Source organism: Patella vulgata, chromosome 8 (genome assembly GCF_932274485.2).
Source record: "Patella vulgata chromosome 8, xgPatVulg1.2, whole genome shotgun sequence".
NCBI classification, from domain to species: Eukaryota; Metazoa; Mollusca; class Gastropoda; family Patellidae; genus Patella; species Patella vulgata.
The window spans coordinates 1,465,014-1,492,116 of NC_065886.2; the positions used below are offsets into that span (position 1 = coordinate 1,465,014).

The 27,103-nt window shown below is 34.7% G+C and overlaps 1 long non-coding RNA gene across 1 annotated transcript in view; it reads right to left on the bottom strand.

The window, feature by feature from the left end:
• Window positions 1–16,745: 16,745 nt before the first annotated feature.
• The window catches only part of LOC126830423 (uncharacterized), a 37,211-nt gene continuing 26,853 nt past the window's right edge, over window positions 16,746–27,103 (bottom strand). The window contains exons 4-7 of the long non-coding RNA XR_008788977.1: window positions 26,651–26,758; window positions 25,613–25,699; window positions 24,730–24,828; window positions 16,746–23,077 (exon numbers count right to left, since the gene is read on the bottom strand). This is a non-coding gene — a long non-coding RNA (uncharacterized LOC126830423). The remainder of the gene's footprint in view (window positions 23,078–24,729; window positions 24,829–25,612; window positions 25,700–26,650; window positions 26,759–27,103) is intronic.

Consider the following 27,103-nt stretch of genomic DNA (forward strand, 5'->3'; position numbering starts at 1 on the left):
AATAGATCGATTAACAATCAATACATAACTAGGTAACAATATCAACCGGGTTTAAACAGAGCTCCAAAAACGTTTACATCACGTTACATCATGACTCGCGAAATTTATTACGTCCAACTTACCAGTGCATCACAGAATATTGCATAAAACCTAAAAACCTAATTGTGTGACAAACGATGCTAAAAGGTAAAACAATACTGTTTTGAGACGAACGATATTTTCACCGTTTTTAATACATTAAATCACTGTCCGAAGTTTTAGAGAAGACACCGGATCAAGGAGAAAGGCTGTCAAGTTGCTGACATGTTGAGATTTGATTGAATACAAAGAATGGACACGTTCCCTCAAAAGTCAATCCAGCAATGGCTAGAGAGGGGTTCATGGAGCGATAGCTTCAGGAATATGAAGGCAATCGGACCACTAATTTATCAAAATAGTTACATGGGCGAAAATTGTTACTGTCTGATTCATCGTAAATTTTAAACGGATTTCTTCGATTATGAACAAACTACTTAACGTTGGTTATTATAAACTTACCTGTGTGTTTGTAATGAACTCCCGTTCGATAAAATCCATTGCACAACTAATTATCACAACGATGAAAACAAGTTCTCTCTTGAAAAATTGAAATATCACAAACTTTTCCCAGAGAAAAATACCAATATGGAAGATGGTTACGTCACTCTGCGGAAGATATCATTTCGTATTAGGGGTGACAGCATAGGAAATTCAAGTACAATTACGACAAGAATCCATGACCACTCGGACCAAAGATCACTCGGTTCAAGACCAGTCGGACCAAGTGATAGACCACTCAGCCCAAACAAATAGACTACTCGGACCATACAAAAAGACTATTCGGACCCAACAGAAAGACGACTCGGACCAATAATAAAATGTTGTTTTAATAAATTGATAATTGCGTTTGTTTTAATATAATTACTCGAACCAATAATAAAGTGTTATTTTAATAAATTGATAATTGTGTTTATTTTAATATGACTACTCGAACCAATAATAAAGTGTTATTTGAATAAATTGATAATTGTGTGTGTTTTAATATGACTACTCGAACTAATAATAACGTGTTGTTTGAATAAATTGATAATTGTATTCCAAATCGCAAAATATCGAGAACCACACTTGTAGTCACGTTTAAAAAGGGGCATATAAACGTCCGGTCTTCGTATTATTATGTGCTGTTTATATTAACGCATCAAGGGCGGATAACTTGAAAACGTGTCTCCACCCCCCCCCACCCCATATATAGTAACCCAGGGGTTAGTGGGGTAGAACGGAATGAAACCACTGGGGATACCGCGAATGTGGAAAAAGTAAAATTAGGCTATCAGACAAGAACAGTATACCCGTATATGTAGAAACTGTCAAAAGTCTGGACATACCGAGTCTCATTGCAAGAGTAAAGAAAAATTAGATTGATATTTTTTTTTGGCACCATTATTAATTAATTTTAAAACTAATCGTTGATTTATTTTCCGTACACAAAATTGAACCAAACAACTCTAAATATAAGAATTCCTTATAAGAATTATTTGCTTCTTTGTATTGTGATCTAATAATAAATAAATAGCATATTGTCTAGCCTTATAATATAATTTAATTGGTCCGACTGGTCTTGTTTTGGTCCGACTGGTCTTAGTCCGAGCAGTCTTTGGTCCGAGTGGTCTGGATACCTACGACAATTGGCATTGAGTTTGAGCGTTCGCACACATAACTACCCGCATTCCTGTATTTAGTTGCCGTCTTTTACATTCTAGTAAAATCTCTGCAAATTTTATAGCTTTACTTTTTGAAATATTTTGTTCTAATTATTTGATTAGCGACTCAGATGGGATTATTTACTTTTGAACACGCATGCCGCACAAACACAACTATACATTCGTTTTACGGGCTTTATCACACTTCGGTCAAAAATGTCGAATCGAGAATTAATTTTCCGCTTCTTACGGGGTCATACGGGCTTAGTAGCATTATATACCCACCCGGGCACCCAATACGGCAATAGACACGCTGAGGGCTGCCGCAACACGCTTAAAGATGTTACTGAAGCGGTTATTATTCGATCGAAAGAATGCGTATAAAATTAAAAATACACTCAGAGAATTCGGAGGTAAGCTTCATGATCCTTGTTAAATTATTTATAACATAAAGAAGATAGGATATTTATAGTTTATTCATGACTTTATTTTTACGAGTATCCGTGCAATCAGTGATATTTTAATTGTGAAGAAAATTTGATAGACTGGCGATCAATGGTTTCCATATAAATCTCCTATGTAATTGCCTTCAATTGATATTTTTCGTCGCCCAAACCCATATACGATCAAAATGATCGCGCTGTCAAACTATCTTTCAATGTTAACCAACCCCCGCAACAGGTATATTGGATTCGACCAATACGTCACGAAGACATTGTTGACATCGACTCTGTCGAAATTACAAGTAAATTTTCAAATTTTTCAAGAGAGAAATTGTTCTCATCGTTGTGATAATTAGTTGTGCAATGGATTTTATCGAACGGGAGTTCATTACAAACACACAGGTAAGTTTATAATAACCAAAGTTAAGTAGTTTGTTCATAATCGAAGAAATCCGTTTAAAATTTACGATGAATCAGACAGTAAGCAGTTTCTCATTGACATTGTGTGCTATCATATTTTATGTTCATATCTTTCACCCTGTATCCTATTTGGTGACATTTGTAAGGTTCAAGTCATCCTGTATCCTATTTGGTAACCAATAAAAGAACTGATATAAAATAATAGTGGTGACTATGAAGGCCAAACATTTATTTGTAAATAACCTGCTCTGTATACCGCAAACTTCCAAAATAATAATTAGTCGGGCTTATGATTGCCCACGACAACAAAGGGAAGTAACCACAGTTTAAAACTTCAGATAATAGCAAAAAAAAAAAATTTTAATCTTTCAAAACCAAAATCAAATTTAAGATTAGAACTACAATGCAGTGATGACCGGTTTCACCGGTGCCACGGTACCCTTGAAAGAACGTCACTTCAAGTACCAATGGAAGCGTTCAACAGATTTCCACATGGACATGGCACACATATTATCAATGGACGCTACATAACCATTGATAATTAAATTAAATGATATACAAAGAAAAGAAATTTAAAAGCGTCCAATACACTTTTATTTAGATTAGTTCTACAGGTATGAAAGGTTTGAAGGAATATTTAAAAAACATGAAGAAGCTGAATAGATTGTAAATTCACCATTATATCGAAATGGCAGAAATATGAAACCGAAATTAAAAGAACTTAGCTTCATAGCGTATCCGCTTCGGTAGGTTCATCCTTCACATTCATAATAAACGACAGAGAACGGAGCATCTGTTCATGTTGTAGAGTAGTAAAATAGTTTTAACATCTAGATAGCGGATTACCTGTTTCCTGTTGTTAAATTATCATCTAAATAGCGACGTACCTGTTCCAAGTAGTTAAAAAAACAGTCTTAACAGCTAGATGGCAGAGATTTAGACGGTTCCTGCAAAGAGTCGATTGCTGGGTTTGAGGCGGCGTATGATGCACTGGGCATTCCAAAAACAAGCAATTGTCACACAGTGATAGACCACATTCCCCAGTATTTGGCCCGCCAATCAGCAAGGCCTGGGAAGGGACTTGGCAGGTGGTCTGAACATACATCTGAATCGGTACATTCAGATTTCAAAGCCTTATGGGTTGGAAGGGGTTACAAAAGAAACCTGATTCATAAGGATTAGGAAAAGAAACTATTGGAATGTGTGATTTCATATTGTTCCCAGCGCATGTAACGTGTGTGTATACTCACAAGGTGCCAATCTTATTTTCCGGACTCCTAATGACGTCAGAACTTGGCGGGGATATCCAATTTTCACATAATGTCTCGTCAGCGATAAATGGTATATATGCATTTTACTATATTGCTTCAATTGTCAAGTAATTTCGAGAATGAATGTCAGAATATCGCAGAAGAAGTAAACTTTAGGTATTTTTTCTTGTATTTGGTATATTTTCGAATTTAGTCTATAGAAGATTTTCATTTTTTCACTTCTGAACAGCCATATGTATGTGTTCAATGAAAATGCAAACAATATGCCGTGAACTTTTTTTTTAACCCGATGCGACTTCACCAGAGGTGTGTACAGTACAACAAATATACACGTAACAAATAAACGAACGTATATATATATATATATATATATAAAGAGAGAGAGAAATGGGGTTTGACGTCCACTCGCCACAAACTAGGTCATTTCGGGACTAACATATGGTTTAATTTTATTTCAATAATTCGGATGCGCGTAGGGGTCTTTAGAAGTGGGAGGAAATCGGAGTATATATAAAGCTAGTTACAAGTAGAAATCGATTAAATAGCAAGGGGGATAATAAACCCGTGCTTCCGTTAGGACTCTTTTGTTTCGGAGTCAGTAATGTTAACTTTTGTAACAAAGCAAATGCTAGCTAATCACAGCTTCTGGGTTTCATAGATGTTAAGTTGCTGATAAGTGTGTTGGTGCTTGTCTTTGCTTTGTACATCCAGACCTTCATATGGTGTTGTTCACGTACTGAGTTGTTGATAAATGTCTGGATGTTCTTCCTTACTCCGTGCATCCAGTCCGTCATATGTCGATGAAGATATAGAGGATATTTGTCGTTTTAGAGTGAATAACATATTTTATTTCATCGAGAAGCAAGAAAACTTATATTTTCACGAATGCGTAGCATGGGTGAAAATATAAACGTTTTCTTGCTTAGACAAATGTTCTATTTATTTTATTACACGGTGGTGGATTACAGTCAGCTGAACAGGTTACCGATCTATTTTCATTTTCTATCACTGTTATACTAGAACCAGTTGGTGTAAATCTGATATTCTCTGGTCCATCTATTAAAATGTAAATATCAAAATAAAATACAGGTACCCACTACGTATAAATCAGATCACGTATAATAAACAATTAATATATAACAGATGCAGTGCATGGTTTACTTTTTGTTCACTAATTCATATTTGGGGGTTTGACTGGGTAGGTCAGCATTTTATTTACATGTATGTAATGATTTGTTCTTGTAGAGTGAAAATAGTACTTCTAAAGATAAGGCAAATGTTATGATATAGCTGATGTTTCGTTCGACTGTCGACACTGTCAGCCAAAAGTAGTTTTAAAAAAGTTACACTCAATCAATCTTTGAACAAAAATTACAATATATAATCACATAGAGACTGCCTGTTACTAATCGAAATCGCAACTCAAATCAGTTCAATACTTTATTTTAACCTAATCAATAGTGTCGTCAGCCTATTAACAATTTCTGAGACATTTTTAAATCGTAAATATGTACCAAAGATCAAACGCTTGTCTTAACAACAGCGGGTATAGAAAGATACAAGATTTACTGACAGAATTTGTTCACCGATTTAAGTTCCTATAATCTTTAGTACTAGCCGCCACGCCTTTCAGACAAATACAACTTAAACCACACAAAAACAGTTTGAATTATATAAAATTCAGTTTTTAGTCTGATCAGTAGCATGATCTATCTGACGTTTCACCCCTGCCTTGCTGGTCGTACTTCGAGCTGCCCATTCACCCCTGCCTTGCTGGTCGCACTTCGCGAGACAAAGAAAGATCAAAGTAAGAACAAGACAAAGGAAGACCCATGTAATAACTGAATTTTAAAACTAAAAATTCTACTTTACAAAAACCTGTGGACCTATAATCTGAAAATATATAAAATTTTGTGATGTAATACTTATAAAAGAACTGATTGTGTGTTTTAAATTAATTGTTTTTTTTAGTTACATTTTATTTTGTGGCCGTATATTTATATTTAATATAATTTTTCTGAATGTCTTCATGTCGGTTTTGAATAGGGTGATCTTGCACACTATCAACACTCATTATTTCGCTTGAACTGCGTCTTGTAACATTTGTGTGAACAATCGGCTTTAATATAAAAACTATGAAAGTAAATTAAAAGTAATCATGGAAATAGAATTCAAACTGTAATAATTGAGAAACAGTCAATTTAATATAATCATGGAATTTTTTATAAATAACCAACAAGATTAAATGTCTTACTTGTTATTTATAAAATAGTAAATTACAGAATACATGGAAACAATCGAAATATGTGACCATTCCTGACGGCGTATGCTAAATGACGTCATAAGGGCGATAATACAAATAAACGCTAAGAAGGTTAGAATTAACCATTTAGGTATAAAAAAAAATAGTGCACAAAAATGCAGATAAGAAAACGCTAAGACGTCTAGAATTTTAATTCTAGGGTATTAAGAAAAAAACTATCATTGCACAAAAATATATATAATCATCTATATACTGGCCAGAAATGTCAAATTTAGTTTGTTGAAGAACAGAAGCATCGAAATTTCGGTTAAACGTATTGGTGCTCCATCCTTAGCAGTACGTTTGAAATAAAGTGATGAATTAAACTGTTTCTGTGTATAAATATAACAGCTTATAATAAATCAGTAGAACAGAAATATTACTGTTTTTACCATCAATACGTTATAAATATATCAACTTACAATAAACAAGAAGATTAACAGGTTGGCTACTGACACCATTCTCATCTAAATCTTTACAGATCCAGTCACCAGCATCAGTTGATTTAACATCAGTTATATTAAGATATAGTAATCTGCTGTTACCATTGATACAAACACATGTATATCTAGTAGGATCAGATGGTAGACATGTACCACCAACTAGTAATAACGAACAGATTTGTGAACCATCTTTTTTAAACTCCACACCTTGAGGTATATTACCACCAGATATCTGACATGTAAATCTATAATCATCTCCTCTAATACCATATGATGCTGATCCTGATAAACTGTATGTTTGACCTGTAACAGAAGTAAGAGACATGTAAATCTATAATCTTCTCCTCTAATACCATATGATGCTGATCCTGATAAACTGTATGTTTGACCTGTAACAGAAGTAAGAGACATGTAAATCTGTAATCTTCTCCTCTAATACCATATGATGCTGATCCTGATAAACTGTATGTTTGACCTGTAACAGAAGTAAGAGACATGTAAATCTGTAATCATCTCCTCTAATACCATATGATGCTGATCCTGATAAACTGTATGTTTGACCTGTAACAGAAGTAAGAGACATGTAAATCTGTAATCCCCTCCTCTAATAACATATGATGCTGATCCTGATAAACTGTATGTTTGACCTGTAACAGAAGTAAGAGACATGTAAATCTATGATCCCCTCCTCTAATACCATATGGTGCTGATCCTGATAAACTGTATGTTTCACCTAGAAAAGAGTAGATATACACATGACTGATATTGTCCAAACCATCAATTTAATTATGTATACAAATGTATTTACAATTACAAACGCTGGACAATAATACACATTCAGCTTCTCATCTGAATGTATAAAGAATGGGTCCGGAAAACCGATGTTAATCTGTTCCCGTGAAATCCATGAAAACTAATGAAATAAAATCTTGCCAAGGTCTCAGCCCGTTGCCAAAATTTGATCACGTCGTTTACAGATTAATGTCAGAGTTCCCGGATTGGAATTCCTTTAAATCCACCAGACATGTAGGTTGGAGACCAATCAAAAACTATTCAATTGTTTTATGTAAATTCCGTCTTCATTAGCCCAGTAGGGGCATATCAGTCGGACGTTAAACTCCATTTCATTTCCGTGTTTGTGACTTCAGGGTATCGTAGCCCCAGTATATCAAAGGACAAATGAGATAATACCAATTTTATTTAAAATGTGATTAGTTTTGATCATTTTAAGCATGGTTTCAAGATGCAGGGAGGAACCATAGGGTATTTTAGATAAAACAAATGGCTGCGCCGGCAATATATTGAAACCGCCCACTGTTTACCACTGGGCTTACGTGAACAAAAAACTATCAAAACGTTCGGTTTGTTTTTGTGCCCCTTCCCCTTAAGGCCTCCACACTAATGTATATGCATTATAACTTTTGAGGTCAAACATAAAATAAAACCAAGTACGAACAATCCAAACCATTAGACAAAATTCGAAGTCCTAAAAAAACGGTATAGGCAAAATAGTGTAATCAGCATATGGACTGTTCACCGTGTACAAAATACACGACAAACAGTGGTAACGGGTGTCCGGAAGAGTAAGCTTACCCTGCCTGGCGCCACACCCGCCATAGCTGCATCCAAACTATTAGGCGAAATCTCAGTAAAACAGCGTGATTGGCCAATGGACTATTGGTATGCAAAATGCACGTGATAAACAGTGTTAACGATGTAGTAGACAGATATTATCAGGGAGATAGTATACGCGTCAATTAAATATATCTAGAATAATAGCCGAGAGAGACATGTTATATTTACCAATCAAGTCAATATGACGACCATAAAACTTTTTAAAGGTTTTAATAAGTTTAGTTCGCAAGTACCCCTATAGTTGAAGCTTAGATGACAAATGCCTCGATCTACTTAAAAAATCAGAATAAAATGAACAAGCTCTAGCATAACGTGTTAGCTGAGACACAAACACTCCATAAGCTGGTAATATCGAAATGTTACTACTAATACATGGAAAGTTAACAATCGGAAAGTCAAAGTCATCACGTTTATCGTACAATTTAACAATTAGTTTATGGCAATTGTCAAAATCGAGACGCAGATCCAAGTAGGAAGCGTAATTGTCACTGTGAGTAGTGTTTTTAATTTCGAGCTCATCAGGATATATGAATTCTACATAATCACTAAATTTTGGATTATTCATTGATAGAACATCATCGATATATTGATAAGTGAAATTAAAATGTCTGACTAATCGTTTTTTTGATTTTACGAGTGCCTGTATGTAATCGACTTCGTAGGAATAGAGAAACAAATCAGCAAGCAAAAGTTCACAGTTGGTGCCCTTGGGGATACCTACCACTTGCTGATAAATTTCCCCTCCAAATTCAACAAAGATATTATCAATTAAAAAAACCAACATCTGAATTATCTTGTTGGCGGTGAATTTATTTTTAGAATCACTATGGTTCTTAACAAAATATGTGGAATTGTAATTAACAACTAAATATGATATCTAACATTTCCCGTTTTAGATGAAAAGACACTGTGAATAACGTCTTTTAACCGAGCTTTTAATTTACTATGGGGAATTTTAGTGTACATAGAAAAGTCAAACGTTTGTATAGATGAGATTGAAGCAAGTGATCTAGATTGCAAACCATCAGGTAATTCTTTGGAATTTTTTAATATTCATTTATATAAAATATCATATGATTTATCTACAGCTAACAGTCATGTTTACCGTATGTGTGTGTGTCTTATCGGGTAAATATAGTAAACATATATATCTACACGAGGAAGAGAGGGGGCGTTAGTAGTAGTAGAGTTGATGGTAAATGGGATTCAACGTCCTACTTTCTGTATGAAGATGTGCTATGAGGAAATTTGATCGGGATCGCAAAGAAAAATGTTTCTAATTCCACCTGTCAAGGGTTCTTTTACGGGCACGCTAAAGTAAACACGGTACCGCGAGTTTTTACCCCCCACCTTGTCAGGCTATCTGTCCTGAATCACTGGCACCGGAAAATGCCGGGTAGGTTTATCTACAGGAATATACCTAGTCGTTATATAATTATCGGGAGGGGGTGGTATACATCCCGTCGCCATGCCTCGGGGTTGTGAGGTGGGATTACTATTTGGGGACAAAGGCAGTTGTATACAATGGAACAGATTGTGGGGACATAAAATGTCGGAAATGTCTGCCACACCAACAAAATGAAATGTTTCATCAAAAAGGGCATGGCGTGGCGAGGATGAGTTGAAATACCGCAGGGGCGTGGTGACACGTAATTTTGTATGAGGAATGGTATCCCCGAGGGGGCACAAAAACCCACGATATGTTTCTTTGGGGTGGGGGGTGTCTCGTACCGCAGTCGAAACATTTGTTGCCTTTGGAACATGCTAAAGTCTGAGACACTGTTTGAACAGATATGGCAATTGTGTGCCAATATCGTTGAAAGTCGCATTGAAAACCACGCGATTTAGATATTTCAGAGGGTTCATCAAAACATTATTCATGTCACGTGATGGGCGACACGATCGTAAGATATTGAAGGTGGTAAAGGCACAGGCGCCTGTAATGTGGAGAATATATTTCAAAAATAACACCAAGCTATCTAAAGTCTTTTACATCCATGTTCGTAAGCGAGACTATCAAATAACTGGTCTGATTCCGATTTCTAACTCAGGGGCAAATAACTCGTCTGAAACCGATTCTCTTTCAGTATAATAATACCAAGGAAAGAGACATTTGGTTTAAAATAGGTGGGGTCAAAGTTCACTACTCTGGATTCCGTCAACCAGTGGCAATACTCAAAAATTTTCGCTAGGTAGACAATCGAGTTTACAATGACGTTTTAAAATTATCCACGTGACCCTCCTTTAGTTGGTAAAGGTTGACACATCTTTGTGTTGACTTTTGCTATAAAAACAACGCACGTTCTTTTGGACTGTTTGAGTTTGGGAGGCAAATATATCAACTGAAGACGAAGTATGCAGATAATTTAACCGTTGGGTGATATGATATGTTGATAATTTACGGTATTTATCGATGAATAAACCTATAAAAATAAAATAGAAATGAATTGAAATGGGGTTTAACGTCCTACTGTTCTGCTCCTATGCTGGGCTAATGAAGGCGTTTTTATGTGTGTAAGCGCCTAAACGCATTACTTTGCCCGAGAGAAACATTTCAATTGTCGTAAAAGAGCCAAACACCGTTACATTAGATAGACACGCCTTGCTTTCACCCCCTTCTACGAAATGATCTACCCCGATAAGTGACGTATTAGCTTCCATTTTTGCATTTCTCGATGTCAAAATTCGTGACGATTTTAATTTTACAACAAAGAATTTTTTCATTTGTTGGGATATTTAATTGTACAGTGGATGTTATTTATCAGGAGTTGATTTCGAACACACGTTTTTGATAACCATAATTTAGTAGTTTCTTCACAATCGAAGAAATCCGTTTAAAATTTACAACGGTTAAGACAGTAGAAACTTCTTTAGAGTTGATAACTTTTATTCATTCAGTCATAAACTTCATACGTCACGGAAGTTAACAAACATAGACCAGATTAACCAGTCATTTTGATTATAATACCGATATGAGTAGGAGTTGAGATCCTGTCCCGATTAAACATAGACCAGATTAACCAGACATTCTGATTATAATAACGATATGAGTAGTAGTTGAAGGTTTTAATATCCTGATTAAGAATTTTGTTCATTGAATAGCGGTGAAGCTGTGGTAGCTCAGGTTCACGCCCGATATTGACCGGGACAGTTCCTGGTGATTTATCAGCTAGGTTATCCTTTGTCAATGATAAAGGACTGTGTCTAGTCGTTCCAATGCTACGAAAAAACAATGACATGCACGTAAAAGAACCCTTGACAGTTGGGATTCGAAATAAAGAGTAAGGCATATGTAATGACGCCCAGGGGTTAAGTGAGAGGGGCGCAATGACGCGCTTTGCGTCATGGTTGTGAGTTTTTGCGCCCTCTCGCAAATGTCAATTATCACGCGATTTCAACATTATAAACATTATAACAAGTTTGAAACATTTACCATGTGTCAGATGTGCTACAAATCGACTTTAGCATGTTCCACACAGCCCAATGTTACTCGGCCGCACTGGGAAGGACCCTACCCCCTTCCTCGCACACACATAATATTGTTTTTTTGGGGCCCGGGCGGGATCCTGTTTCTCATGCAAAATCATGTGTCACCACGCCCCTGATGCCGCTGTCCGGACAATATTTATTTCATAGCACACTGCATGGTGTATGTCCGTCTTCATTAGCCCAGCAGAAACGTAGGACGTTAAACCCAAATTGATGTATATACACAATGTATTTCTTATAAACCAATATAAAATAATATAATTTATTGACAAGAACAAACGTAAAACAAAAGAAAATAGGAATCGGGTTAAATTATATTACGTATATTATTTAAGACCAATAAATGAATATAAAATTAAACAATTATAAAGAAAAGAAAAAAACAACAAATATAAATCGGGTTAAAAGATATACAAAGATCAAATAAAATAGCATAGTGATATAAGTATATTCCTGTATCGAGCTGATTAACATAGTGATATAAATATATTCCTGTATCGAGATGATTAACCATATCGACGAAAGCCTACTGTTGGATTATCATGATACTTATATTATCTTCCTGTATCTACTGTCGTTAATACTCCTGAATTTTTATGATGATTAATTATACATGCACATGTATACTGAATCCATGGGTGGACATGATAAATACTATTACATTCATGCATTATCATGATAATTATATTACATCCATGGATGAAAAGAATATATCCAATTGAATTCGTGGATTTATTAATACTTCACATGAACCATGTTTAATTTTAGTGGATTTAATTTCATTATTTTTTATATATTTTAGTGTAATTTTGTCTGATATCAGTAAAATTGAAATCATCCCTATAAGGCCGTACTGGAACTGGTGGCCTTTGAAGATTTTGATGTTGTACTCCTGGTTTTGCAGGACCAGAAACGTTGTTTCCAGTAATCTCTGACTTGTTTATCTCTGGCAGTGAATAAGATAAATATCAGAAAGCCCTGTAGAGAGTTGAGTACTGTGAAGATATACTGAAACACCAGACGAGCATCTGATATGGCGAGAAATCCAAACACCCAGGTTAATCCTAAAATATAACAGATAGGAATATAGTTGTTGTTGTTGTTCAATGGAAGTAGTTTAAATGTAGAAACTCTACAGGCACATACAACAATCGATGGATCTGGTCAAATACATTCGACGTTTGTGAGATAATTTATTTATCGTCATCAAGGGCATCAAACGTATGTTGCTTTACAGTAACAGATGGGCAACAGTAAAACATAAGGTTTGGTGGACCCAGTAACATGTTTTATGGATTGGGACAAGACAATATTTTAAACCTAAATCTTACTTGACGCACTCGACAATGTCAGGTGTTGTGCACATGCTTATATAACACCGGAACTTGTTAAAATTCTCATTTTAGCGCATTATAATCCTTTGCAAACATAGACTTAAACATTGCCAACAATGTCAGAGAGAGTATATAGGATAATTAAACTCAATCCTTGATTCTATTCCGCTTGATACAGCATTTCTTTAAAACAAAACATTGTCCACTGTTCTGTGGTTTTCTCTAAAACCACACTGAGCTGCGTCAATAAGGCTGTGTGCTTCCAGATAATCGGTTACACGTTTATTTATTATGGAGAGAAAACATTTGCTTAGGCAACTCGCAAGGGCAATACCCCTACAGTTGTTTGTGTCAAGTTTGTCTCCTTTTTTATAAATTGGTATGATAAAAGATTCACCCCATGAGTGGGGGAATGTACCTGACTTAAGTATTAGATTAAAGAGTTTAAGAAACTGGTCAATCATATATTCATTAGATGTAATTAGCATTTCATTCAAAATTAGGTCTGGGCCATTGGCTTTTTTTCTTTAATTTTTTTTTTAAAGCTGTGTGTATCTCTTCAGTAGATACTTGATTTATTTTATAATTTATTAAAGTAGAGGAGTTTATGAGCATTTTGATATTCATGTCTATGTTATCGTTGTTAATGCTTGTTTTCTCAGGTGTTTTTTGTTGGAATAATTTTGAAAAATGGTTTTCCCATGTTTTCAGCGGAATATCATTAGTTTCTTTACTTTTACTGTCATCTTGAAGAAGTGAATTTACTAATTTCCAATACTCACGTGGGTTGTTCGTTTGTAGATCATTTAGTTTATCTAATATTGCGGTTTTGGCTTGTTTACTTTTAAATTTTATAGTCTTTTTATATATTTTTTTACGTTCCGAAGATATTTTACGTAGAAATTTATTCTGGGGGTCATTATTCAACTGATGTTGCGCGCTTAACATGTCACGCTTTAATCTAGAACTGGCTAAACACGTTCCAAATATTATTTTATCACAGAGATCATTGCTACGATAGATGCGTAATCAATGCTTGAACAATCGGAAGTGATGAACGCAAAAGGAAAACACAAGTTATCCCTCTATATAAATCACTGAAGTGACGAATGATAACAGATACAGGGGCGAATTTCTGCTCACTAATAATTCTTTCGAAGACCAAAATAATAGTTGGAACATGTTTAACCAGTTCTATCACATATGTGATAATGACTGGCACCAATATTGTCCTTTAATATTCAACATACTTATACATTAAAAATATATCTTTGGATCTGATAGTATCACCTCATATTTCATTGAATCTTGAATTTAATTTTTAATATATTTCCTATTTCCTTGTATCTTGTTAAAATGGAACTGCTGAAATTATTGATAAAGAGTACACAGTCACAAGGAAAAGAATCCCCAGTCACTGGGAATACAGTACGGATAGAACTGACAAGTGCATTGATGACAAGGTAGAATGAAAAACTGAGTGTTGCGAATAATCAATTATCTTATTAAGATGTACATAGTTTAAATTGTATTAATTAAAATATTACAATGTGTAGTCATTTTAATTTGTACTGAATAGAATTGGTAGAGTTTATACTGACTAAAACCTAACTAATACAATGGGTACTGACATACAACAAATGTTGATAGATATGTCAATACAATAAGTAAAGACTAGAACACTTGATGTACAGAGATTTGTTATACCAACACTTGATGTACAGAGATTTGTTATACAAATTAATGTAAAATAGAAAACAATGTGGTAAATGATGAGATGTTGGTATAAATCTCTCTACATCAAGTCTATAAAAAACACAAACACAACAATTAGGACGCAAATTTGATGACTTCATTAATAGCACTTTGTTGTTTTTTAAACAAAATAAACAAGTTTCAGATTTTAAATCTATTATTAAACAAAATTGGAAAAGTTTCCGTTTTAAATCCATTATTTTAACAAATAAGAAAACAAATACAAATAAATTGGTCGTTAATAATTCTCAGATGATGAATAAAATAATAGTTCTCGAGGAGAAAAACATATCAATAAATCAAGTCTTAAAATATATCATATATATATTTATAAAACTTACAGATATCATAATAGTAAACTATCATGTTGCCATGACTACAGTGTGGATTAAACAATTTCAATATAACAAAAACAAAAACAAATAAATAAAAAAATGTCAGGTAAAAGATAGGTTGCCATGTAATGAAACATACACCCCCAGCAGCTGAATTGTACGGGAAGTCAACAAAAGAGAGAGAGAGAGAAATGGGGTTTAACATCCACTCGACACAAACTAGGTCATTTCAGGACAAACATATGGTTTAATTTTATTTCAATAATTTGCTTGCGCGTAGGGGTCTTTAGCAGTGGGACCCAGAGAAAACCCACGAGATTGGACAGGCGACCCTATAGTTACTCCTTGTCACGTACAACCGGAGATTCGAAACCATGCCGGTTGACTCAATGACAGGCCGTATGTTAAAGCACGCACATGCTAACCATTTGGCCATCCAACCCCCCCTAGTCAACAAAAGAGTTGTCAGTAATTAAACTTTTACAACACATGAAAATATTATACCAGTAACATCCCATTAAGTAATTATCAGAAATCATAAACATGAGAGAATGAGACCCTATATCATAGGAATATAATTATAATACTATAATACCTCGCACAATAACATTTGTGGAAAATTTGTTTTAGTAAATGATTGATTTATTCTGAAAATTTGGGTGACAAAGAAAATTTTCTAGCAAATAGTCTCAGACCCTCCTCCCCCCACCACACAACTGAGATTGGCCCCCTACACCTATGACTTTAGGCCTCTAGAGCGTCCACAAGATATTTCAAAGTGATCAGGGGGCCAAAACTCTGGCAATAATTATTGCAAATCAATAGGATTATTCGTTTCATGGCCTTAATTAATGTGTATAAATTTAAAGTCAATCGGATGTTAACTTTAGTCTCTAGATCACTTACAAGATATTTCAAAGTGATCACGGACCATAACTCTGACAGTAACAAGTAAACAGTGAGGCTGATGTCCCCCGCCGAAATACCAAAATAAATAGATGACAATTATTGGGGGAAAATTATTGGAAATTGCTGAAAATCAATAGGCTTCTTTATCTCATGACCTTAAACACTGTGTATAAATTTAAAGTGAAATGAAATGAAATGGGGTTTAACGTCCTACTGTTCTGCTCCTAACCTGGGCTAATGAAGATGGGCATACGCCATACAGTGTGCTATGAGGGAAATTTTGCCTGGACAGTGGCACTACGGCCTACTCTTATATCGAATTCCAACTGTCAAGGGATCTTTTATGTGCACGCTAATGTGTACACGGGACCTCGGTTTTTCGTCTCATCCAAATGACTAGACAGCTGTCCTTGTCAGGCCCTCCGTCCTGCATCACTGACAAGGGGGAACCACGCCGGAAAATCGGGATGAACTTTCTCGGCCAATGCAGGGATCAAACACCCGACCACCAGGCTAGCGAGCCAGCGCCTTACCCACTTAGCCACCGTGACCCCCTAAATTTAAAGTCAATCGGATATTAACTTATAGAGTGTCTACAGGATTTTTCAAAGTGAAACTCTGGCAGTAATTATGGACATCTGACCGACGGGGATGACAACAATATACGACCAAATTTAAATATGGACGTATAAAAATCAAGCACTTTACTTTATTTTGATATACACCAAATCGCAATCTATCTATCTGCCCTCTATAGACATCTTCAGGTGTTAATAATATATCTACATATGACACTATATATGACAATATATATACAATGGATTAACCATGAATGTCTTAAACATACATTATATGAGATTAGATAAAGAACTGGCAGTTCTCACTATAATAGTTAAAGATAGGTTGCCAGGCAACGAAACATACGCCCACAGCAGCTATATCGTCCGGGCAGTCAACAAGAGTTGTCGCATATTTTTACTTTTTTCGGTAATGAAACATATATAATACATTAAAATCTGATTAAGAGTAACAACTCATTAAGTAATTATCAGAAAACCATTAGTTCTGCCCCATGATAACGTTTGGTATACGAAACTTTTAACATCATGCATTTAGCTGTTCAAGTCATAAAGATTCATTGAAAATCAATATACTTGTTTGTCTCAAGACCTTAAACTCTGTGTATCAATCTGAAGTCAATCAGATGATAACTTTAGTCTCTAGAGCGTCACAAGATTTTTCAAAGTGATCAAGGGCCATAACTTGATCACTTTGAAAATCAATATGATTCTTCAGCTCATGGCCTCAAACACTGTGTATAAATTTAAAGTCAATCGAATATTAACTTTAGCCTCTAGAGCATCCACAAGATTTTTCTCAAGACCTTAAACACTGTGTATAAATTTAAAGTCAATCGGATATTAACTTTGACCTCTAGAGTGTCCACAAGATTTTTCAAAGTGATCAAGGGCCATAACTCTGGCAAAAATTATCAGAAATCGCTGAAAATCAATAGGCTTCTTCGTCTCATGGTCTTAAACACTGTGTATAAATTTAAAGTCAATCTGATATTAACTTTGGCCTCTAAGGCGTCCACAAGATTTTTTGAAGTGATCAAGGGCCATAACTCTGGCAGTAATTATCGGAAATCGCTGAAAATCAATAGAATTCTTCATCTAATGACCTTAAACACTGTGTATAAATTTGAAGTCAATCGGATATTAACTTTGACCTCTAGAGTGTCCACAAGATTTTTCAAAGTGATCAAGGGCCATAACTCTGGCAAAAATTATCAGAAATCGCTGAAAATCAATAGGCTTCTTCGTCTCATGGTCTTAAACACTGTGTATAAATTTAAAGTAAATCTGATATTAACTTTGGCCTCTAAGGTGTCCACAAGATTTTTTGAAGTGATCAAGGGCCATAACTCTGGCAGTAATTATCGGAAATTGCTGAAAATCAATAGTCTTCTTCGTCTCATGGCCTTAAACACTGTATATAAATTTAAAGTCAATCGGATATTAACTTTGGCCTCTAGAGCGTCCACAAGATTTTTTGAAGTGATCAAGGGCCATAACTTTGGCAGTAATTATCGGAAATTGCTGAAAATCAATAGGATTCTTCGTCTCATGGCCTTAAACACTGTGTATAAATTTAAATTCAATCGGATATTAACTTTGGCCCCTAGAATGTCCACAAGATTTTTTGAAGTGATCAAGGGCCATAACTCTGGCAGTAATTATCGGAAATCGTTGAAAATCAATAGCCTTCTTCGTCTCATGGTCTTAAACACTGTATGTAGATTTAAAGTCAATCGGATATTAACTTTGGCCTCTAGAGCGTCCACAAGATTTTTCAAAGTGATCAAGGGCCATAACTCTGGCAGTAATTATCGGAAATCAGTGAAAATCAATAGGTTTCTTCGTCGCATGACCTTAAACACTGTGTATAAATTTAAAGTCAATCGGATATTAACTTTGGCCTCTAGAGCATCCACAAGATTTTTTGAAGTAATCAAGGGCCATAACTTTGGCAGTAATTATCAGAAATCGCTGAAAATCAATAGGCTTCTTCGTTTCATGGCCTTAAACACTGTGTATAAATTTAAAAGTCAATCGGATATTAACTTTGGCCTCCAGAGCGTCCACAAGATTTTTTGAAGTGATCAAGGGCCATAACTCTGGCAGTAATTATCGGAAATCGCTGAAAATCAATATGCTTCTTCGTCTCATGGCCTTAAACACTGTGTATAAATTTAAAGTCAATCTGATATTAACTTTGGCCTCTAGAACGTCCACAACATTTTTTGAAGTGATCAAGGGCCATAACTTTGGCAGTAATTATCGGAAATCGCTGAAAATCAATAGGCTTCTTCGTCTCATGGCCTTAAACACTGTGTATAAATTTAAAGTCAATCGGATATTAACTTTGGCCTCTAGAACGTCCACAACAATTTTTTAAGTGATCAAGGGCCATAACTTTGGCAGTAATTATCGGAAATCGCTGAAAATCAATAGGCTTCTTCGTCTCATGGCCTTAAACACTGTGTATAAATTTAAAGTCAATCGGATATTAACTTGTGGACGCCGGACCGCCGGACGGATGGGGGCGACGACAATATACGACCACATTTCAATGTGGGCGTATAAAAACTAGATAATGTAAAGGCAATTTGCTGACAATTTCAGTCAAAGTGATCCACTCTGAACCGAGATTTTAGTGATTGAATTTTCGGACTAGCCTCGATCATCATTACTAAAGTCGGTACGATAAAAAAAAATTGGTCTCAATTATCCATTTCATGATTAAATCATCAATGGAAGTCGAACAGCAAATCGGAACCTAATCCAATAACCATCGCAGACTAGCGATGACATCGAGAGTTGATTATGATCTGGATAAGTTAATAGATGTCTAATTGATAATTTAGATACCATTTCAGGCCTAAAGTAAGACCTGTAATAGGCAGATTTAGCTCTTGCATAATGTATGTTATTTGTTTATTTGACTGATTTAATAAAACAATAAACATCAATTTGTTTTAATAAAATTTTTGTTTTGGGCATGATTGTAAATCTGACTTTTTGTCTCATTAAGAAAAAGAAATAGCAAGATAAATATTATTTTTAGATCATATTAAATATGATTATTACACATAATATATTATATATATATATATATGTATATTCAAATAAATAAAGTTCAAATACTTGTATGTTTACGGTAGATAAATGCATAAATAAATAAAAAATACATCCAGGTAAAAAATTCTCCACTTTACTTCATTTTGACATACATTAAATCATAAAAAAACTAGCTTATAGACATATGGCACAATAATATGAAAATTGAGCTTTCAGCGTGAATGTTTTAATTGTTTAATTTGATTGATATAATAAAACAATACATGCTTCCATATATAATTTATTCAAAATGTTGTTAAATATTTTCAATGACTGAATACTGCGGAAGAAGAGCTCTCAAAAATCATCAATAGCTACCCTGACAGGTATTATAATCTATATTGAAACTTGCAGCAGGTTGAGGGTATTATAATCACTTGTTAATATATTGAAACTTGAAGCAGGATAAGTAAACACCGGGTACATTGATTGGTATTGTTAATATATTGGAACTTAAAGCAAGAAAAGGCAAGATAACTCACTTAGGCCTAAATTATGCATAATGATTAAATAAGAGTTATAAAAACTTTAAAAAAAAACAAAAAACCAACAAATACTTCTTGGAAATAAATTTAACTAATTTTATATAAAAAAAATTAACAAGAATATTTTGTACATAAAAATGTGAAAAAAGGTACAAATTATTAACAAATGTCATCATAAAGATTATTAAATAAAGCATTAAATAATAATTTTAATTGTTTAATTTGTGTTTCGCTTTACTTCATAAATAATCATAAACAATCATAAATAAATACATGACGTACAGGTCTATTAAAAAGATTAGGCTGTGGTCGTGGTTATTTCATTTTTTGTTTTACTGATAAATATCCAGGTAAAAATTTGGAATTAAAAGCTTTTGAGAAAAGCAATTAAACATTATTTGCTTGTAAATTTTTTTTTTTGAAGCACCATTTAAACAGGTTTAAAGGCAGGATACGTCCACATTTTGCAAGAGATGGATAGAGAACAAGCTAAAAACAAACAGGATTTTTTGTACAATCAAGAGCAATAATCCAGACAGTTATGGTCTGAAATGCGCAAATATCAAAAGGGACTGAGATCTTTGGGATATAAAGATATGTTTAGTTTCATCAGAATCGGACAAAAATTGTGACCTGTAGAGAGTTGACAACCTTCGTATTGCATACTTTTACACAATTTGTGTACAAAGAGCGGCCATTTTGTTGGGCAGGTTCATTTCGATTTTCCCGAAATTCGAATTCAACCTTCATTATGGTGGTGAAATATTTGAACGTTATTTAAAATCGGAAAAAAAATTGTGACCTCTAGAGAATCCGCAAGCTGAAAATGCCACTTTTCAAACAATCAGGGGCCATTATCCAGGAAGTTAAGTTCAGGTATCCGCGATTATCAAAAGGATCCAAGATCTTCGTGTGTAATGGTGATATATTCACACATTTTTTTTAAATCAGATAAAAATTGTGACCTCTACAGGGATCACAAGCTAAAAACATGATTTTTTTGTTCAATCAAGGGCCATAATTCAGGACGTTACGATTCGATATGCACGGATATCGAAAGCAATCTTTGGGTTATAAACTTACATTTCAAGTTTCATCAAAATCAGAAGAAAATTGTGACCTCTAGAGGGTCCACAACATTGATATACCATATTTTTACGCTAATTGTGTACGAGGGGTGGCCATTTTGTCCGGCAGTTTTGGTCTGATTTTCATAAAATTCGAACTCAGCCAGAAATACCGTGTAACAGTGATATATTTGAACGTTTTTTTTAAAAACGCGGTTTTTCGTACAATCAGGGGCCATAATTCAGGAAGTAAGTTACTATGAGCGATTATCGAAAGGAACCAAGATCTTTGAGTTATAAACTTATATTTCAAGTTTCATCAATATCAAAAGAAAATTGTAACCTCTAGAGGGTCCACAACATCTTTTTATGCTATTTGAGTACGAGGGGTGGCCATTTTGTCTGTCAGTTTAGGTCCGATTTTCATGAAATTCTAACTCAGCCGTCCTTAGGGTGTAACGGTGATATAATAATACGGTTTTTTAAATGGGATAAAAATTATGACCTCTATAGGGTCCACAAGCTAAAAATGCGATTTTTCGGACAATTAGGGCCATAATTCAGGAAGTTACGGTTCGTAATGCACGAATATCGACAGGAACCGAGATCTTTGGGTTATAAACTTACATTTCAAGTTTCAACAAAATCGGATAAAAATTGTGACCTCTATAGGGTCCAGAACCTTGATACAGCATATTTTTACGCCATTTGAGAACGAGGGCCGGCCATTTTGTCTGTCAGTTTTGGGCCGATTTTCACGAAATTCGAACTCAACCATCCTTAGGATGTAACGGTGAAATACTACAACGGTTTGTTAAATCAGATAAAAATTATGACCTCTATAGGGTCCACAAGCTAAAAACGCGATTTTTCGTACAATCAGGGGCCATGATTCAGGAAGTTACGGTCCGATATTCTCGAATATAAACTTACATTTCAAGTTTCAACAAAATCGGATAAAAATTGTGACCTCTATAGGTTCCACAAGCTAAAAACATGATTTTTTCGTACAATCGGGGGCCATAATCCATGAAGTTTCGATCCGATACATGCCAATATGTAAAGCGACCAAGATCTTTTGGAGATAAACCTATATTTCAAGTTTCGTCAAAATCGGATAAGAATTGTGACATGTAGAGTGTCCAAAATCAATTGTGGACGGACGGTTTGACAGGGGCGACGACAATATATACGTCCACATGAAAATGTGGGCGTATAAAAATTAGTGCAGACATACTGACAACATATAGACAGTTTAAAGTCCAACCTATCAACATGTAGATAGGAAGAAAGAGACATGACATGACACAGCAACCATGGTGTTATGATGGTATCTAATGAACTGTTCAATCATTCAAGTTTGTACTGTATTGTAACGTACTGTAAATATAAGAAATAATTCTGCTGTAGGTCTGTAGTGTTGTTTTATAATAATTTAAAATTCCAGTAAAAAGAAAATGTTGAATTAAAATTCAATGTTTAAATGAAATAAAATGGGGTTTAATGTCCTACTGTTCTGTTCAAAGTTTAAAGTAATATGTCTGATATTCATCCAACCAAACAGAAAGGATTAATCGGGCAAAAGCGTTTTCTTCTAAATTCAGATAAAAATTTGTTATTAAAACAAATTAATTTTTGAAATTTATTTCAAGTTTTCTTTTATGCGGAATATGGCAGCTAGACTCTATTTAAATAATGCCAGTTTGTCTAAATGTAAATTATTCTGCTATGTCTTTAATTTCTTCATATGATGAAAACTACTTGTTCATCTTTCAGTCATTTCAGTTTCTAGAAAAAAATAGAAAAAACAGATTCATACACAAAACAACTCACTTGCACATATGGCTCTTTATATAGTGGGTATAACTGGAGAAGAACCACATGGCTGGACCAGCTAACCTTCTCCTTGTCTTGTAAAAGCTTGGCAAAGATATCACAGCACTTACCTCAATCACAGACCGTAAGATATAAAGTTCTTGACTACAATCCCCGCCCCCTGGGTGTAAGCCTTCTGCTCCTTGTCTTGTATGACCCCCCCCCCCTCCACTGTCCGGAGCCTTTTGTATCATGAGATTTTTATCAGGCCCTGTTTTATAAACCCACCAGTTGTAGTAAAGTTTTCTGTGCTAGAACTATAAAACCAAGCCAGCTATAAATATACCATCAATATTAATATTACTGTCCTGTATCATCACACACTTACATTCCATCAGGCTGAATGTACAAAGGGACATAACTCTGAATTGTGATGCAAATCAAACTTATACTGCAATGAATACTATTGCCAAAGTTTTAATAATTTAAGCCAGAACTGTCCTTTCTTCGAGACTTAGAGGAAATATAACCCTACAAGTTGCGATATGGTTCTTCCCTGTGGTCAGAGACAAAATGCCGTAAATAGTAAGACAAGCGGTTGCCATGCAAGATACGCCCACATTTTGCAAGAGATGGACAGAGAACAAGCTCAAAAAAAGAGGTGATTTTTCGTACAATCAGGAGCAATAATTCAGGAAGTTATAATTCGATATGCACGAATATCGAAAGTAACCAAGATCTTTGGGTTATAAACTTACATTTCAAGTTCCATCAAAATCAGAAGAAAATTGTGACCTCTAGAGAGTCCACAACCTTTGATATATCATATTTTTACGCTATTTGGGAACGATATATTAAAACGTTTTTTTAAATCGAATAAAAATTATGACCTCTATAGCGTCCACAAGCTAAAAACGCGATTTTTCGTACAATCAGGGGCCATAATTCAGGAAGTTACAGTCTGATATACGCGAATATCGAAAGGAACCAAGATCTTTGGGTTATAAACTTACATTTCAAGTTTCAACAAAATCGGATAAAAATTGTGACCTCTATAGGGTCCACAACCTTGATATATCTTTACGCTATTTGAGAACGAACGGCGGCCATTTTGTCTGTCAATTTTGGGCAGATTTTCACGAAATTCGAACTCAGCCGTCCTTAGAGTGTGTAACGGAGATATAATAATACGTTTTTTTAAATCGGATAAAAATTATGACCTCTATAGGGTCCACAAGCTAAAAACGTGATTTTTCGTACAATCAGGGGCCATAATTCAAGAAGTTACGGTCTGATATAAGCGAATATCGACAGGAACCAAGATCTTTGGGTTATAAACTTACATTTCACGTTTCAACTAAATCGGATAAAAATTGTGACCTCTACAGTGTTCACAAGCTAAAAACGCGGTTTTCGTACAATCAGGGGCCATAATCCATGAAGTTACGGTCCGATACATGTCAATATCGAACCTATATAAATAAACCTATATTTCAATTTTCGTTGAAATCGGATAAGAATTGTGACCTGTAGAGTGTTCACAAGCAATTGTGGACGGACGGACAGGGGGGACGACAATATACGTCCACATGAAAATGTGGGCGTATAATAAAACTAATACTTACATTAACAAGCGGCTCTCATAACTAGAATTGTTATTATAAATACAGCGAGCATACAGCCGATATTGATACCAACTATTCCACCAACTGATATACCATTATCTAAAATTACAAGAAATATGGTTTAATATTTATTCTACACAACTAGGTTATTTAGAGATCATTTTGGGACTAACACATAAGGTAAATATATATTATACCATTTGACCTAACTACCCACCATTGATAAAACATATACCATTCACCACCCTCCATTGATAAAACATTCTGATCAGGCTCTGAATCTGGGTGACAGTAATTTACATTATAATATTATTGAGACCTGATACATTATATTTTATACTATAGCTATCTTGACGATCTGACCTGATATACAGACTAAAATTTAAACAAATCCTAAATAACCTGCTCACGAGTTCACAAAGCATTCTCACACCAAAGTTAAGAATTTACTCAACTTTCAATCTCTGTTTTTGAGAAATATCTTTGATCCAGAAACACAAAACTTTGCACATAGTTTCTTATTGATGTATTTGATACATTAAAACAACCAACGTTTTATAAAGGGCTATACTTTTGTTAAAATAAGACAAACAACTTGAGTCTGAGTATGTTTTGTGAACATGGGCCTGTATTTGCGAACCAATCAACAAAACTCTTGACATTAGAATTGTTTGATAGTCTTGATCATTCCAGTCCATACTGTTTCCGTTTCGACTACGACAAATATTCTGTCGAAAATTATAAAATAGATGAAAGTATCGTCCATAAAAACAGGATGATTTCTTGTATTTTATAATTTTAATACAATCAGAGACAATTCTAATATTTACGTTAGGAAAGAGGTAACTCTCTCTCTCTTCACAGTAAAGGTGTTAATACTTACTACATGCTGGGGAAGATCCAGCAGCAAGAATTCCAGATGCAACAGCAAAAATAACCATGACAACAATCTTGAACTGGGTAGCAAGATCTGTGAAATGGGAGTATAAAAAATCATTACCATGGAAATTGTTCAAATAGGACAATATATAAATTTCAAGCAGATCAGATGATAACTTTTGTTGTAGAACCATCTGCAAGATTGTGCAAAGTAATCAAGAGCAATAACTCTAGCAGTGATTTATCAGAAATCTATTTGTCTTTATATAAAGAATTGTAATCGACAGAAATTGCAGAAAATCAATAGGGTTCTTCATCTAACTAATGTTAACAACAAATATAAATTTAAAAAAGTTTGGATAATAAAGTAGTCTGTAGAGAGTTCATAAGAATATGTGGACCACAGTAACCACATTTCCATGTGTGCACCTATTTTTTTTATTACATACGAATTTCAGTATTTTTTCGACATGTGATTTTTAATTTGTGGTCTGAATTCTGACCCCGTCAGCTTAAAAAATGAAAAGAGTTATGCCCCTTTAATTCGGGAAAAATGTCAAACAAGAAAATTTTGAAATCCCAACACTGGATTTTAAGATTACCTAAATTTGACTAGCGTTTACAGATACCAACAAATCTCAATAAATATTTAAAATATATATTTTTTTTAACTGTATTTTGCAGGGATTTATAAATATCTATTACTCTCTGCTCTCTCAGTCGGGATCATTATTGTTTGATCTAGCAGCTACACAGAACTACCAGCTGATTCAGCTAGTGTTATTTGTTATTCTTTTAAGGGAGTGCTGCCGTCCCCTCTCTAGTCCTGAATTACATCACCTTGGCAACATATATATCCCTGCCAAATTCTGTTGAAATCCATCAAAAGGTTTCAGAGAAGAAGCTGGTAGTCAGTGATGAGACAAGTGGTTTTGGCCGAATCATTTAGAATGGTTTTATTTTGCTTTAAAGGAGATCTTCAGATGTGACTTTACTAAATGCTGATGTTCCGTAGTAATTAAAATATTAAATATTATCATACCTGGTTTAATAACAAAGATTATCACCAAGAAAACAACAACACCAGCAACAAAATCACAGATAAATGCCACACCACCTTCCCAACTGCATTGTCGATCAGGTGCAGGTCCTTGGAAAAAATACATACAGGCATTAGATATATACAAACATGTCAACAGCGAGGCGGATGACTCCAACCTAAATCCCCAAAATAAATAAATAACGCACAGACATTGTGAGACACAAATGTATATATTATATACTGGGACATGGTATTTACCTAACGAACTACTGGGTCAAGGTATTTACCTAATGAACTACTGGGTCAAGGTATTTACCTAACGAACATCTACAGCAGGTTTAAACATTCTACCTCAATTAGAAGTGTCTCAAACAAACGAACAGCTTTTAATATGAATCCTGCATCTGTATGTCTATACTATAGCAAGAGCCTGATTTATGCTGGGGAGGGAAA